At 40.9% G+C, this 17,830-nt stretch overlaps 1 long non-coding RNA gene across 2 annotated transcripts in view; it reads left to right on the top strand.

The window, feature by feature from the left end:
- Positions 1–17,830, top strand: part of LOC115100205 — a 270,704-nt gene that overhangs the window by 101,593 nt on the left and 151,281 nt on the right. The gene's annotated exons all lie outside the window — the stretch shown is intronic.

Raw genomic sequence — 17,830 nt, 5'->3', positions numbered from 1 at the left:
TACTTATTAATTCTGTTTTATGAGATCTGGACAAAATACTTTATTTACATTATAGAGGGTTTTTTAAGCCAGTACTAATTACATTTTCTTGAGGCCAGTTGGCACAAGTGTGACAGGTTTGCAAAACTGCTTGCTGGGTTTCCAGTAAGTTATGAATTGGCTTTTTTAACCCCCTGTTTTTTAGATATAATTTCTATAAATAATACAGAAGCAGTTTTAAAAAAGCTAATCAAAAAATTATTTTAAAAAATGTTGTTTCAGTGAAGTATTGTTTCATTAAATTAGTGTGTTTTGGAGGGTTTTTTTTTTGGGGGGGGTTGTAATTTATTTATATATATATATATATATAAAAAAAAAAAACCAGTTGACAATATAATAAAACATCTGTAACAAAACAAAATAGATACACATTCCTGCTGCCGGTCCATAGAAATTAATCTATAAGTCAGGCACCATCAACCAGGTCTTCAGCTTATGATGAAACTGCATTAAATTATGTAGCAGAATAAGTTTCCCTACATTTTTTAAAGCACTTTTCCACAGGTAAAGCACTGCTTTACCCATGGAATTGACTTTGAAAATTACCCTAATAAGGTGGTATATTTGTCAGATTCCCCCACTATATATAATAGGACCTACATGACTGCAGATGCACTTGTATCTGGAACACCACCAGCCTGGAGCAGAGATCAAAATATGCATATAAAATGGTGCCAAGAGGCAAAAATGGCATATATATATATGTGGATGAATATGTATTTGTGGGCAGAGTGGAGGTGTTAATGTAGAATCTATGCTGACTCTTCTTTCTTTGTACCCCAAATATCTATTTTCAGGTCAATCCAAATATCTTTCTTTGTTCTGACAAATATCTTGTAACAATTTCCATTTACAGTAACAAATAACAAGTATTTCTCATTATGGATCCTTCAGAAGTCAAAATGATTTTGAGTGACTTGATCTGTTAAGAACATCTTTCATAGAAATAATTTCTGTTTCTTTACACTAAATTTTCTACTTAGGGTAAAGTACTTTTCCAGACATTAATGGAAAAAATATCTGGAAAAGCTCAACAGGATATGTATGATTTCAGAACAAAAAAAAAAAAGAAACTTGCTTTTCATGAATTTATGCAACAAAAGTCACTGCAAGAAAATATTTTCTTATTAACTAGTTTCTTGGAGGCATTAGACTTACATGTATCAACTGAATAATGCTATTTATGCTGCGAAGAATAATGTAAGTGACATTACAGAGGACCCAGCACAGCATATGCTAGGAAGCATTGAGTAATCAGTCATTCCACATAAAAGCATGCATTCTGACAAAGCAATTAGGAAAGAACACCAGAGGCATTAAAGGAGACAAGTTATATATAGTATGTGTGCACAGAAGCAGCTATGCAGTATGACACTATAGAATGTAGGCTAGATCAAAGAGACACTTGTACTATAATGGTACGTACAAATGTAAACATAGCAACCTAGCTACACATCCATAAACCCCACACATTCAATGTCATCACCCCAGAGAAAAGAGAAAATGGATATATGATATTCACTTGAGTTGTGTAATTTGTTTTTTGGTAACTGCTTTGGGTTGAAGTTTCATTCGGGAAAGGCGGTATATAAATGTAGCATAACACAGCATATGGCACTGCGTATATCATCTAGCAGAGCTATAGAAATAATAAGTTGCAGTAGCAACAGGGCGATTTTCAAGTTGTCCATATCGGGACAAAGACCAGGCATGCTTTTTCACTCACAGGTTTTGCACTGATTCTCAGAGTGAACACGTCAATGGATTTTGAACTTTGAAACTTGCTGTGGATACCAAGGATGCACAATCACTGGCTTTTGCTTTTTCTGTGGGTAGAATTTTGCTGGGAAAAGTGTGGATGAAGATTTGAAAGTGCAATCTCTGTAGGTCATTTCCTCCCTTGACCTCTGCATGTTCCTTGGAATACCCCCTCTCATTGTGGCTAACAGTACTCATAGTGTGAAACAAAGTGCAGATGTTTAGTCACATTGAGGGAGGGCATTCTTCGGACACCCTATTATTGCAGGTAAGACTCTTTTTACCCACATAAATCACTTTGAAATGTGTCTTCCCCAAGAGTAGCAGTTTTGGTTTATTATCAAGGTGTTGCTTATAGCTTTATCTTTTCTATACTGCCTTCTGTCTGCATTTTAAAAAGGATCAAAGACACAAAACATAGAAACATAGAAACATAGAAATGACGGCAGAAGAAGACTGAATGGCCCATCCAGTCTGCCCAGCAAGCTACATACTTTATCCTTTTTTTTTATCTTTTTCTATCACCCACCTGTTACTATTGGCTTTCAGTACCCTCCAGCCCTAATTCCCCTCCACCCCACCACCAATGTAGAGAGCAGCGCCGGATCTGCATCCAAGTGAACATCCAGCTCAATTAGGGGTAGCAACCACTGCAACAAGCAGGCCACACCCCTGCCCCATACTCTTACCCACCCCTGTTTTTTGTTTTTTTTTTGGAGATGGCAGCCCTCCATCCTTCCGCTCCGTGAAGGTGGAACACCAACCACTGGCATCCTGCTCCGTGAATGCCTCTGTGGCTACTGCCGCTCCGTGCAGTGTTTTGCTGCCTTTTAATTCACATCCTCTAGACTTGATGGACCCACAGTGTTTATCCCACGCCCCTTTGAAGTCCTTCACAGTTTTAGACTTCACCACTTCCTCCGGAAGGGCATTCCAGGCATCCACCACCCTTTCCGTGAAGAAATACTTCCTGACATTGGTTCTTAGTCTTCCTCCCTGGAGCCTCAGCTCGTGACCTCTGGTTCTGCTAATTTTTTTCTGATGGAAAAGGTTTGTCGTAGTCTTTGGATCATTAAAGTTTTTCAAGAATCTGAAAGTCTGAATCATATCACCCCTGCTCCTCCTTTCCTCCAGGGAGTACATATTTAGATTCTTCAATCTCTCCTTGTATGTCATCTGATGAAGACCCTCCACCTTCCTGATCGCCCTTCTCTGTACCGCTTCCATCTTGTCTTTGTCTCTTTGTAGACACGGTCTCCAGAATTGAACACAGTACTCCAGGTGAGGCCTCACCAAGGACCTGTACAAGAGGATAATCACTTCCCTTTTTTTACTCGATATTCCTCTCTCTATGCAGCCCAGCATTCTTCTGGCTTTTGCTATCACCTTGTCGCATTGTTTTGCAGACTTCATATCATTAGACACTATCACCCCAAGGTCTCTCTCCTGCTCTGTGCACATCAGCCTTTCCCCCCCCCCCCCATCGAATACAGTTCATTCAGATTTCCACTCCCCATATGCATGACTTTGCACTTCTTGGCACTGAATTATGTACAGCAGTTCTTATTTTATTATTTACTACAGTGTTTACTTTTTGAATATTTAGGCCTTATTTTTTATGTTCATTTTTAGTTATTATTTGTAACAGTTCTTATTTTATGTATGAGTGTTATGACTGCATTTGTGATTGTATTATTATTGTTATTTTTTATTGTATTGTGAACCATTGCGATGGCTTGTCTTAGTGACGGTATATAAAACCTAATAAATAAATAAATAAATAAATAAAAATAAATAAATATCTTCGACCACTCTTCCAGCTTCCTTAAATCCCGTCTCATTCTCTCCACTCCTTCCGGCATGTCCACTCTGTTGCAGATCTTAGTGTCATCCGCAAAAAGACAAACCTTACCTTCTATCCCGTCCGCAATGTCGCTCACAAAGATATTGAACAGGACCGGTCCCAACACCGATCCTTGCGGTACACCACTTAAAACTGCTCTCTCTTCAGAGAAAGTTCCATTTACCATCACACATTGTCTTCTGTCCGTCAACCAGTTTGCAATCCAGGTCACCACCTCAGCACTCACTCCTAAGCTTCTCGTTTTATTCACCAGTCTCCTGTGCGGAACCGTATCAAAAGCTTTGCTGAAATCCAAGTAGATGACATCAAGCGCTCTTCCTTGATCCAATTCCTTGGTTACCCAGTCAAAAAAAGTCAATCAGATTTGTCTGACAGGATCTTCTCCTGGTGAATCCATGCTGCCTCTGGTCCATCAATTCTTCCGACTGTAGATAGTTCACTATTCTCTCTTTCAACAGTGACTCCATTACTTTTCCCACCACCGAAGTGAGGCTAACCGGTCTGTAGTTACCAGCCTCCTCTCTGTTCCCACTCTTGTGAACCGGGACCACCACCGCTCTTCTCCAATCACTCGGCACCACTCCTGTTTCTAGGGATCTATTGAACAGGTCACACAGCGGACCCGTGAGCACATCTCTGATCTCCCTCAGTATCCTTGGATGAATCCCATCAGGTCCCATGGCTTTGTCCACTTTCAGATTCTTTAGCTCTTCCCATACATTTTCTACTGTAAAAGGATTTTCATCTATACCACTTCCCTCCAGTTTCTTGTTGTGTAGAGATGGTCCTTCTCCAGGGTCTTCTTTAGTGAACACAGAGCTGAAGTGTAAATGACATTTCAAAAGAACTGTAAATGACATTTCTGTAACTGTAAATGACATTTATGTAAATGACATTTCAACTGTAAATGTATATGAACTGTAAATGAACTGTTAATGAATTGTAAATGACATTTCAAAAGAACTGTAAATGACATTTCAAATACTGGGCAGCAGATAAAGCCAATGCCTAGTTGTTTTATGGGATGGGGATAAAGCCCTTCATGTATTACCTTATTTTAATAGTACCAACATTTTTCAGATACAGCAGTAATTAAGAGTTTATGGTCTTCTCTTACTGTTATTTGCAATTTTTTAAATACCCATAAGCCTGCAAGCAGAGTTTCCCTTTGAAAATTTGGGGGCCAGCTGTATCCTATCTTTGGACTTTGCACCTGTAAAGCAGATGCAAAGTCATCCCCATAAAGCATGCACTGGGTTTTCAAAATGAAATCCCCTCCCGCAGCTTGCATGTTGGCCCTGCCCCTTCATTGTGCTTTTATCTGCAGAGGGGAAGATCAATTTCCCACTGCCGATCTTAGCCAGGTAAGAGTTTAGTTATCCCAGTTTCATAATCACTTTTATATTTTGGTCAGCCAGTCAAAAACAATTTAAAAGGAAAAGTGGACCACCATATTTTCTAAACATGTTTAATGTACTGTACATTTTTAATGTAGGAAACCATTTAACATTAAGACATCTGGGGTTCTCCTTACTAACAAGCCCCGCGTCAGGGAGAAATATTATCAACCACTTATCTGAATAATTGTGCAGATGTCGGGTATAAGTTTAGGATGTGTCATTAATATTGATGTCTGAGCAGGACAGATTTTTCTTCTGCAGTTTTGGTTGTGTGTCCAATGGATGACACATTGTTCTGTTTTTGTTTGCAAAGAAAAATTCAAACAAAAAGAAGATATTTCATAGCAATATTTTGGGTTAATGATGGACATTTTAACACACTTTTGCGATGATTGATCGAGTAATCCGGTTGTCCAACTAAGACAAAAAAGAATTTTAAAGTTGCTACCATCCCTTTTATAAACTTTAGAAAACTAGTCCCTTTAAGTTCATTTTTTCACTGACTCTAGTTTCTGATTTTGCAGGTTCACTCTTTTTGTGAACCATGCACATGATGTGGGTTTAAGGCATGCAGTAAAAAAAAAAAAAAAAGCCATGTAATAAAGGGTCATTATGGCCCCAAATAACACACTAAATTGTGTTAATGTGGCCATAATAAATGTTTCCATGCATTAAAATAAGAAAATACGTATTCTAATGGGGGATAACGGACTGTTGTTAGCAGGTATCACCCTAAGCACCAAATTGGAGTAACTGGCATGATATTTTCTGTGAGGTCAGTAGTGTGAGAAATTTAGCAGCACAGGGAATAGCATGTGTGCTGGCACATCGTGCAAGTCAGGAGCAATTTTTGGCTGTAGCAGTACATAGAGGTAGGATATAAGTGGAAAACCTTTTACTGTATCCTCCCTGAGGGCTACTGCTAATTTATAGGGGGGGGGGAGAGTACGCTTTGTGTTTCTTCACCATTTTCAGCCCTTGAAATTTTGGGTGGAAAGGGGGTCTCTTTTGTCTCACAATAACACAGTTAATATACCCACGGTTGCACAGTAAATCATTGCTACACATATTTATTTATTTAAGGATTAAAAGGCATTCTGTCTATGCAACCAATGTTATTCAAAGTGGATCACAATTAAAACATAGGAAATCAATCATAATAACACACAGTTTTAGGCAATAAACAAACACTGAGCGATAAGTGATGAAACAATAAACCAATATCCATGACCTATAAGAATCAATCTGCAGCATTATTAAATTTGTATGTAGTTACCTTTGGTGACCTTTTCAAATTTATCAGAAATCCAGGCCTATTTAGCAGTGGCACAGCAAGGGACTCCGGTGCCCGGGGGCCAATAAATTTATGTTGCTGCCAGTGCCACCTCTCCCTCCCCCCCCCCCCCCCACTCCTTCCCACCACCACCGTCCTCCTTGTATAAATGCTTACGATCACAGAAACAGCAGACATTTCAAATAGCGCCCTCTTCTCGCCTTCTACTTGCTTGTGGCTGTAAAAAAAAAAATGCAAAAAAAACGGACTCCGGGCACCCCCTACAGCCCGGCGTGTGGGGGCTTTGGACCCCTATCCCCAGCGCCCTCACTACACTAAGGCATCAATGACTGAGATGAAACAATGCACTAGAGTACCACAGTACTAAGAAGAACAGAGTGGCATTCCCCGACTCTGATTCAGGTCTGTGAATGTTTAACTCAAATTTACTTGGAAAATCGATCCAAAGGAAATATGTTTTTTTATTATTAAATCAGAATTTATGTCCGTGTTCACAGGTTTGAACTACAGTGTTCATTTAGGAATGTTTCTTAGAATGTAAGCGTGATTCTGTGTGTATTCACGTCAAACAGGTCATAACGATCTAAACCAGGCAAATACGGACACTGGTGTCAAGTCACTAAGATTTATTCTGCCTGTTTTGATCCAGTTTTCATCACCTGAACTCCAGTAGTTTGAGTGGGGGGTCAGATTTTAATCTGAAGTAGCTCACACTCCCAACTGACATGCGATTGTAGAAGCAAAAGAAGCAATATTAACTGTTTCCACTTTCCAGATGCTTTGGGGTGTCATTTCATGTTGAAATACATACTGAAGAAATTTTTACTGCGTAAGTTCAGTTTTTTTTTTCCACTGCACTGCTAAAAACATATTGTAGGAAATGAGATGGCAATGGATCTTGCAACTTGTTTTTGATTCCCGTGGCAATACACATCAAGATATTGTATATGGGGGCTCATCCATCCTAAAAATACATTTTCAAAAGAAATCCCAGTTCAGTCAGCTGCACTTGATAATGCTGGCAGTAGGTACAGCGCTGACATTCACATGTTCAATTCCTCATCATTTCTCAAGATTCTGCTGAAAGAAAGTGACCCAAGAAACTAGGATCATACCTCTCATACATACAAGCGATGCTAAAGTGCTGGAATCGAATCAAGTGCAGAGATTTGCCATCCAAATCTTATTTCATCTTCCTCTGTTGCTGCGGATGTTTTAAACATCGTTGTAGCTTTGTTACTGCAAAAATATCTATTGCAAACAATAGATTCAGAACCAAATGCTTCATCCCCTGGACTTCAAATGATTATAAATGTACTTTTAATTTCAGTACCAGTAGTACCTCAAATCCCTTTCCTTATGTGAACCTTGACAAACAACAAGAAAGCATGTTTTTCTCCTTGCTTCATTTGAGGCACCAGTACTTAATGTTTATAGAATATCAATAATGCAGTTTATAGTTCTGCATAATTAAAGACACCCCTATGTTAATAAAATAACTTGAAAAGAAAGCACAGACACGGAATACAGGGCATAAATATGTTGATGTGTCTGGCTCCATTTCAGACAAATTTAATTACAATCAATATACTGCACACATTATCCCAATAAAAATATTTTCTGTCACTTAGACCTACCAAATCTCACACCCATTTAAGGAATTAGCAAGGAAGAGCAAAAGACAACCTAATGGTCCTTGAATGAATACTTCTAGATTGCAGATGTCTAGACTACACATCTACGCAAGTACAAAAAAAATAAATATAGCATAAACTCACATTATGATAAATGCAAAACATTATGTGAGATATTCTACATTACCAGGAGGAGCTGATTCATGTATACGTGCAGTAGGGAAGGATGAGAGTACTATAGTATTTCCAGAGTAGAATGCAATAAGAGACAAAAACTACCTACTGCCTAGTCAACCTTTACTTTTTCACTTGTTTGTCTGTTCTCAAAGTCATAGGTCCCTTAACACTACCATTCAAATAAATTGATCAGCTGCAACTTGTAATACAGACACAAAAATAGAAGAGTAAGCAAAAAAATGAGAACAGAAACAGTTTTTAAAATCAATGGAGTCAATTCACCCTGGGTAGTTCCATCCTCCAGGGATGACTAGCAGAAAGACACTCATTTTTCCTGAAATGTGAAGGATATTCGGCTGCTATTCAGCATGTTTTCAAAGTCTAAAATGTTATTTGCAAGGGCCCAAACAAAGATATTTAGAATTAGCAAAGGGTAGACCTTTCCTATACATTCCATTATCAGGCACCTCTCGGCTTCTGTTCTTTCCTCTAAGGCTTATATATCTACCTAAACATAAGGAGGCTGATATTCAGCAACACTTAGCTGGATAGTTGTGACTTCTCTGGCTAAGTGTCGGTGGCTATATATCCAGCTCCATTCAGCGGTCAGCACTTGGCCAGATAAGTACTTATCCAGTTAAGCGGTGGGCAGAAAATGGGCATTTTGGGGAGGAGTTACTTATCCAGATAAGTATCAATATTTGGACTTATACAGTTTAGTTAACTGGATAAATTAGACCTGCTCAATAGCAGGTCTAAAGTTAAACAAGACATCTGACTAATTAAAGATTTCTTTGGGGATATTGAATAGCATAGCTGTGTTGCTGAATATCCCTTGTATGATGCAATGCAAATTTGGAAAAGGGGAGGAGTTTAAGGCTGGATTTCTGGCCAAGTGGGCTGTCTTTGCAAAGCCATAACACTCAGTTTTAATGCAGGAAATAACTACACCTATTTCATTTACGTTAAGCTGTGTGATATGGCTATATTGCAGTTTGCGATCTTTTCACAAATAGTGTTTTCAGGAGAGAGAGAGAACCTAGCTATAAGCCTTAGGTATTTATACCTCTATATGAGGCCCACCTAGTAACTCGAGGTGAGGTTTAAGTAATAGTGTAGGGGTTAAGGGCCCCTTTGACATTCAGAGTGAGATGTACGAACAGAACAGTGCACATGTGAAGATTTGATGACCTTCGGAGTGAGGAAATTCACACAAAGATGAGATTTGTACAATGTTCTCTCAACCTAGCTTGATGTTAACCAGGTAGAGAGTCCATCAAGCTTCCTCACTCCGAAGGTCATCAAATCTTCACAAGAGTGTACTGTTCTGTTCGTATGAATGTCAAAGGGGCCCCTAACCCCTACACTACTACTTAAACCTCACCTCAAGTTACTAGTTGGGCCTCATATAGAGGTATAAATACCTAAGTACTATAAGGGCCTTCTAGCTAGGTTTTCTCTCTCTCTCTCTCTCTTTCTCGCTTTCTCTCTCTCCCTCCCTCCCCCCACCCAGTGTTTGTAGGTAGGAATTGCAACAATTGTGGTACTTATCGCAAAGTATGAAAAAGTTATCACACTCTGTGGTAATACCTATGCAAAGCACTAAGATAACACACTTTGTGATAAACAGGCTATTACCATAAAACACCCCTTTTCCTATTGCATGCAATATTTACTGCATTTTGATAAATCTAGGCCATAGATGGTAACTTTTAAATAGCTGTGCGGGCGCACATGTACACACATACGCCGGCTTGCGCTAACAGATGTGGCCATTTTATAACATACGCACATATATGCACGCGCAATATAAAATAGGCTGTACATGGATGCACAATTTTATATGGATGTGCGCATGTGTGCGCAAATGCCGCCTCTACTGCATGAGGGGACTTTAGTACATATGCGCGCTGATGCAATATCAGTTTCCCCAGTCGTTTCCAGTTCGCCCAGTTAAGGGAAAGGTCTTCCTAACCCCTTCTGTCCTTAGATCATATTGAAATCACTGTTTAAGCATGTTCCATGTGGTTTTCCTGCTTTTTCCTGTATGGAAGTAATGTCACCAGGGCAAATTTGCATGTCTGATTAGAACAACGAGGCTCTTGCATAGGGAAATGAGCAGAAGTCTGGGAGTGTGAGCCCAAAATGCTTCATTAAGTCTCCTTTTGCCCAGTTCTGCCTCATGCTCAGTCTCTGCTCCAGCTTTGAACAGCAAATCTTTTTATTCAACAGCCTGTCCAAATAATTATTTGTCTCAACCCACTTTCTGGCATCCAAATATGCGAATCTACCCCTATTTTATTTTTATCAACAGCTTTGGCAGGCACATAAAATTTTATAATTATTTAGATAAGAAATGCAAAAATTAGGCAAAGAGCTTGAAAGCAATGAATATTTTCCTTAGGTTTGCTTTTGCAGCAAAACATTTCATACATTTCTACCCATAAGGGTTGTGCCTTTTAGAACAAATATGACTCATAGCTCCAGGCTAAATGATGCACACAGATGGTGAATGTTATTGTTTTGTGCACATTGAAAGACACCAAGGAGACATAAACAGCATAATTCCTCATTGTTTTTAATTCAAACTTCGATATTGAATAGAATAATTATTTGCAAAGTACAGCACATATACTGCACTAGGCTCTAAAAATACATACTTGGTGCATATGTCTCTCTCTCTCTTTACTATGACACTATTATGCTTTTGCCTCCAATTCTACTATCCTCCTTATACTATCTATACTACAAAAATGAAAACACTGAGTATTTAGAAAAAAATGAAGTCCATATTCATAGGGATTTATACTGCTGCATTCAGATTTAGCCAAACATCCCCAAGTTCTGAATTTCCTGCGATGCCAAACAGCTAAGTTGTAACCAGGTAAGTCATTACTGGCTCAACCGTACCTGGATAAAAAAGAGGCAGTACAGGGGCATTGAAGGGAGGGGCTTAAACTTAGCTGGGTAGCTCTGAATAACAGCACTTCCCAGCTAAGTTTAGCCAGGAAAATCTGGTGAGGTGGAGAGCAGATCTAAAATAACCAGTTATATTCAGCATATAGCCAGGAAGGTAAAAACGTAAAAAGGTTTGCAGTCCCGCAGTGGCTTTTTTTGCACCACCACTTCCCCCCAAAGTAGGGGTCTCATATTCAAAGGCATTTAGCTGGATAACTAATGGAGGTGAATTTTAAACAGTTTTAAAAAGGATTAAAAACGTGGCTTTTTAAGGAGGCATATTCCAATCAGCCTTGAAGTCTGTTTTATGCTCTGTAACCCGGAGTTATAAGCTGAGGCATGCATTTTATAAAGATTGCGTGTACTCTGCTTCTGAAAATATTTTCTTGTGTGCATACTTGCAATCACCAGTTCATTAACACCTCTTTCGGTTCACCTAGACCTCTACTAATATATCCTGACCCCTTATCTCTTAACCCAGACCTCACACCCAAAACTGCAGACAAAAGACACGTGCAATTTAACTTCCATGACTTAATTAGCAGGTGTAAAAGTATATGGGCAAATTTGGTAATTTATGCACATATACTGCTTACCAAATAGCAGCTTGGGGGTGAACTTCCTAACCCTGCTCCAGAACATCCCTAAATCACCTTTTCTTGTGTGCAACATCGCAAGCATGTGCATACTTGCAATGTTTCCAATGCAGCTTGTACGCATTTTACTTTCACACCTATATGTGTGATTTTACTCATGGAAACCTTCTGAAAATTAACCCCTTAGTTTAAAAAGTATCCCCAGAAACTTGCTCATGTTAATCGAATGTAACACCTTTTCAGCTTAATCATATATGCATTCCTACAAAATAAAAATGTTGTATTTGTGTTGATTGCTATAATTTTGGGGTCTTTAAAGCATAAAATTTTGTAATGTTTGTAATAACCCTGTGATCTCAATCTACCTGAGATTACATTAGCCTTACTTCTGTGTCTCACTCCTTCCTTTCTCCCAATTCCAGGATTGCCATTGACAGTGTGCCTGCTCCCGTTTCAATGCAGAAGGGTGGGATTGCGCCCCTTCCCCCAACCTTTTGTGTAGACTCCCTAGAGCAGTAGAGAGGTATCACATAACATTCATTTTGTCCGGTCTGTCTTGTTAGATTGTAAGCTTCAAGGAGCAAGGACTGTCTCTTTTGTGTCTCTGCACAGAAGTCTGCATGCCTGGTAGCACTATGCAAAAGATTAATAACAATAATAATAATAATAATAAGAGTTTTGTCGCATCCACTTAACCCCCCCTGGCACAATGAGTGGGAGTCTCCGGACTCCTGGAGCAAGGTACACTGCATTAGTTTGTTATTTCCTTTAAATGTGTAACAGTGAAACCTATGTAAATGGAGGTGCCATAAGAAATGTGTTAAGTAAGGATACACAGGTGCATCCTGAAAACTATGTAAGGAATGACAGATAAGTTGTGAGACATTTTGAGAGCTATTATGCATGCTCCACATTTTCGCAGTGGGTCAGCACAGAAAAATTGTTTAGCACTGAGTTTTCTGTAATTGGGATGCAGTGGAACAATGCATATTGTTCCATGATCCTTAATCTTTCATTTCCACCTGTGTGGTATACTCTGCCTCCTTTAATTACACTGTCATACTGACCTAAAATCTGGTTGAATGCTGGCTGACTTGAGAAGACCATTTATCTTTTTTAAGCTGTCTTGTTCATACTTTTGATTTTATTTGCTGTCATTTTACTTATCCACTTACCTTTACAGCATTTAAAAAAAAAAATAAAACAAAATAGTATGGCAAAGCACACTAAAACAAGCATGAGTGGACTCTGAATTGAAATTCTGAAGACAAAGAAATTGAGCGTGCTAAAAAAAAACAAAACTAAACTAAAACTCTGAATTTCCTTGTCTCAGCCAGTAAATAATATTATGCCTGAGGCTGACACTTGTCTTGTTTTGACTAGGACAATCCCACTTCAGATATATTGCCCCCATATCCCTTCATGCTTATCTATTGATCCTGCTTTCTCCCACAGATGGTCAGATACAGTCCCTCAAGCTCCTTTAATTACAGTATGAAGTATAGCTAGAATTTAGCCAACCTTGTCTGACAACTCTAACCAATGCACAGGAAGGAGAAACAGAAAGCTGTAATTACATACCCCTGTGCCAGCTCTGGGCCAGTTCTCATCCTGTGGTTTGGGACCCAATGCCGAGATGCAGAAAACTGTTAAGTAAATCACAAGTTTAAACGCCTTTGGGCTAATAAAAAGTATTAAAGCTACGGTTTATTCATTAACCCTTATTTCTACATATTCAAGTGGACTAACATGCCAATGATAATATTTAGCTCCTTTAGCAAAATCAATAGTGTCGGACAGCAGGTTGACATTTTTTCCCTTCTACAGCTTTGTAAAGCATCTGTAGACTTTTTACATTCACATTAGAAATAAATTAGAAAAGGATGATAAAAGTGAATGTAGAGTCATTTTACATAGATCCCAATAAATTTTGCTGTATTGCTTGTGAGAGGACCCCACTAAAAATGTACACCTCAGGGAATAATCCTGTGATCATGATGCAATCTCACTGTAGTTTTTGCACAAGCTTCATTCTGTACATTGTTGCGAGATCATTGTCTCCTAAATGTATTTTTAATGCCCAGGCGTGTTGCGGTCTGCTCCACTTCCCCTCTCTCCTCGTTGACCGGCGCTTACCTTCGGGCCAGGGAACGCCGCGCTCACCACCCTCCGGCTCCCAGGGACGCGCATAGGCCCATGTGGCCTCCGCCATTTCCTTGCCCCGCTTGCAGTGGCCTCGCGCGCACGCGAGTACGGACTGTTTGGGCGCCCAGAACCCGGAAGCCTGGCTCCGCCCGCAGTGATGACGTCACCCGCCACCCAGATATAACCGGCGCTCAGACTATTCCTCTTCGCCTTGCAACAAGGTTCCCTACATTCCTGTAGCTCTGAGTTGCGTTCCTTGCTGTGTTTCCTGCCTGCCTTGACTTCGGTTCATCCTGACTACGCCTTGCCTGCTTCCTGCCTTGACTTCGGTTCGTCCTGACAACGCCTTGCCTGCTGCCTGCCTTGACTTCGGTTCATCCTGACTACGCCTTGCCTGCTGCCTGCCTTGACTTCGGTTCGTCCTGACTACGCCTTGCCTGCTGCCTGCCTTGACTTCAGTCCGTCCTGACTACGCCTTGCTCGCTGCCTGCTTCCAGCCTTGTCCTCAGCATGGTCTGCTCCAGTGCCTGCCGGCAGCCTTGCTTCGCCACGACTCCGGACCCCACGCCAGGCGCCCCTTGCAACTACGCCTGTGAGATAGAGTTGTCTCTGCTGTCTCCTAAGTCCCAAGGTGCTGGAACCCTACGGGTCCCTCCTGGGGGGTTCCCGGTGCCCGGGTGAAGCTCTTGTCTTGAACTCTATTCTTCCTGAACTGTCTAGTTCCTTGCTGCTGCCTCTCTCACTAGCACCTAAGTCCCAAGGCGCCAGAACCCTACAGGCTCCTCCTGGGGGGTTGCTAGGTGTCCGAATGAAGAGCTTGTGCTAGTCCTGTTACCACTGGTTGTACCTGCTTCTCTGTTGCTGGACTCTCTCTCTGGGGCCCAAGTCCCAAGGAGCTGGAACCCTACGGGCTCCTCCTGGGGGGTTCTGCGTACCCGGGTGAAGATCCTGTATCAGACTCTATTGCTACTAAACATCCTAGCCCTCTGAGTCTTGGCTTCGCCTCCCGATCTACTCCGCCCCTCGGGGTGGGTTGGCCCAAGGGCACTATTCAGCCGCAGAACCCAGCCGTAACACAGGCGGATCTTGTGACCAGAGATAAAAAGAGAGACTGGGGGGTGGGGTAGATAGGGGAAGGGAGGGGAAGGTGGGGGGACGCGGAAGGAAAGTTCCCTCTGAGGCCGCTCCGATTTCGGAGCGGCCTCAGAGGTGACAGAGGCAGGCTACGCGGCTTGGCGCGTGCGGGCTGCCGATTTTGCACAGCCTTGCGCATGCCGACCCCGGATTTTATAAGATACGTGCGGCTACGCGCACGTGTACTTTTGTTCGCGCCGGAGTATGTTTTTAAGATCTACCTCTCAGTGTCCTTATCAAATTATGCACAGTTAGCTACTGGGATACTGGGGTTCAACTGACAGGGAGGAGGACAAGTCTTCAGGGTCCTAGGTGCAGTATGGATGGGTATGAGTTCATAGTCTTTCAGATACAATCAGTCTCTCTTTTTATCTCTCAGTGGTACCTACTTCTGAAGATCCCAATAGTCATGTCCTTCAATGGCAAAAAAGAGCAGACAAGAGACTTGGCATGGTATTCAACTAAAAATGTACTGTTACTTAAAAAATACAATCCAAGCCAAGATAACAAAAATCATAAGGATGCAAAGAAGAATAAAAACTGGAAGTGCTACAAACTCTTTCTCCAGTTTTCAGTCAGAGTCACTGTCTCTTCCCCAGTGTTGGGAAAGAGAGGGAAAAAAAATCTCTTTTCCAAAATAGGCAGGGAGGTGGTGATGGAAACAAAATTTCCTCATGTCCACGGTAAAGAAACAAATCTTCTCCAAAAACTTTGGGGACTGGCAATCGCAGTCCCCAAAGTTTGCTAGACACAGGGTAAAGTAGTATCCGGGCAACTGGCTGACTCTAGTTTAACTGGCACAGAGCACAAAAGCCCAATCCTTTTCCCTCAGGCAGGGAGTAAGAGCCCTCCTGAGCTCGTAGCAGGTCAAAACACCAATTATCGTAAAAGTAAAAAATCCTTCTTCTCTTCTCAACTGGACTGTCCTCCTTCTAGGTCAGTGAAGGCAACGAGGCATCAGGGCAAAGTCCTTCCCCTTTGGCACAAGCTGAGGAGCCTGAATTTGGGGAACCACCAAAAACCAGTTCCAACCATAAACTGCACGTGCTCAGCCCATAACATATAGGGGAACGGGAGCAATCCCAGCACCCTGAGTGAGGAGAAATCTTAGGGCTGGTCTCAAAAGGGCAAAACAGTAAGGGAGTAAAGAGCTCCTGTGTGCAAGGGAAAGGCTGAAGGCCTGCCTATTACACTTACAATTACATAGCTGCACAAGGGGATCAGTCGAAAAACCTGCGGAAAGGAAGCTTAAGCATTTTCTCTTATATATGCAAGGCCTTTGAGCTGCAATTGATTTTATTTCCCAAAGTGGCTGAATATCTTGTAGTCATAAATTTTTCTAAATCACAGATTTGGGTAAATTGAGCCCAGAGGGAAGTTGCATGATATAAATAGCTAAACTGATTTGATCGATTCCATTTTTTCCTTCCATATGCATCAGTTCTGATAGTTGAATTGTGTCCCTACTATATTTTCTGGCTTTAACAAAATGTACTCGTAGGTATCAGGAAACTATATATTTTGATTTTAGGCTGCAAAAAGTTTTCTTAGAAATTCCCTATAAACTGCTTCAAGGAACACTCCAGCATGAAACTGCTGAACTGGAACTTATCAAAAAACTTAACTCCATCACCCTAGGTCTGAACCGAGACAATGGCTTTATTGCACACTACAACCATCTATGAACTTAACTGTTCTCAGATCGTTCGGTCTTTTCACACTTACCTCAGTTGTCAGTAGTCTGGACTATAATGCTATTATCACTTTGTTTCTGCACCCTGCCTGCTTATTCCATGGCTTTTCTTTGTTTTCCCCACATTCCCATATATTTTACCTCTGTACTTCAAGCATCTGATGAAGCGGACTCTGTCCTCAGGTGCCTCCCGCCTCTTGTAATTTTTTCCAATCAGATTGGTGGAGGTGGTCCTCTGTGAAAGCCTGGATATGTAAGTGGGTTGGCCCTTAAATGATCATCTTTATTGAGGAATGATCTTTTGAGGACAGAGTCCACTTCGTCAGGACTCTTAGTCTCAAAACTCATGCCACCCGCCTCCTGTCATTTTTTTGCCTCACCAGACAAACACGGCTATCCCTCTGAATATATAAACTACTTGCTTGCTCGCTGTCAGGTCCATGCCATGAAGTGTCCCAAACCTCTGGTTACCCTATCTATAACCGATTAATTGCATTGAGAAAAATAATAATTAAATGGTATATTTTCAAGAAGCTGCCTAACAAAATATGTACAGCCTACATAAACCAACTCGATTTTCAAGCACAAAGTACCCGCGTACTTTGGCTTTGAAGTTCAGGTTGTTAGATAGATAAACGTTTGCATGAGGCATATGTCATCTCAAAGAAGAGTGTACAGTATGTGCATTAACCACAGATGTGTACTTTTAAAAAAACCAAATACACACAGTTTCTTCCCCTCTCCCACCCTCCCCAAACCAAGTTACAAGTTCTTATTTTTAATGCACTTTGTGAAATTACCTGTGCATCCTTAGACATCAGGAAATTCAGCCATTCCTCTAGCCCATCCCCTATTTTACCCGCATAAACCCTAACCAAGCCTTTGAAAAGTACCCCTAAATATCTAAAGATCACCAAAAAACACTTCAGTGGCTAGATTTTTTATTTCCATGCCATTAATCTGAGTTTAGTTATGGCTTTCACTCTCCCTCCTCCCCCCACAAAAAATTCTCATTTTCAGTTCAAAGGGAACACTGGAGATAAGGTTCATTGCAAATTTATTATGATATTTTATGACATAGTGCCTGTGTTTTCTATGAGAACAATGCCTTCCTATTAATTCAACATGATATGTCACA

The sequence above is a fragment of the Rhinatrema bivittatum genome, chromosome 10 (assembly GCF_901001135.1).
Source record: "Rhinatrema bivittatum chromosome 10, aRhiBiv1.1, whole genome shotgun sequence".
NCBI lineage: Eukaryota > Metazoa > Chordata > Amphibia > Gymnophiona > Rhinatrematidae > Rhinatrema > Rhinatrema bivittatum.
The sequence above is the reverse complement of the archived record's forward strand: the minus strand, read 5'-3'. Positions and strand labels throughout refer to the sequence as shown.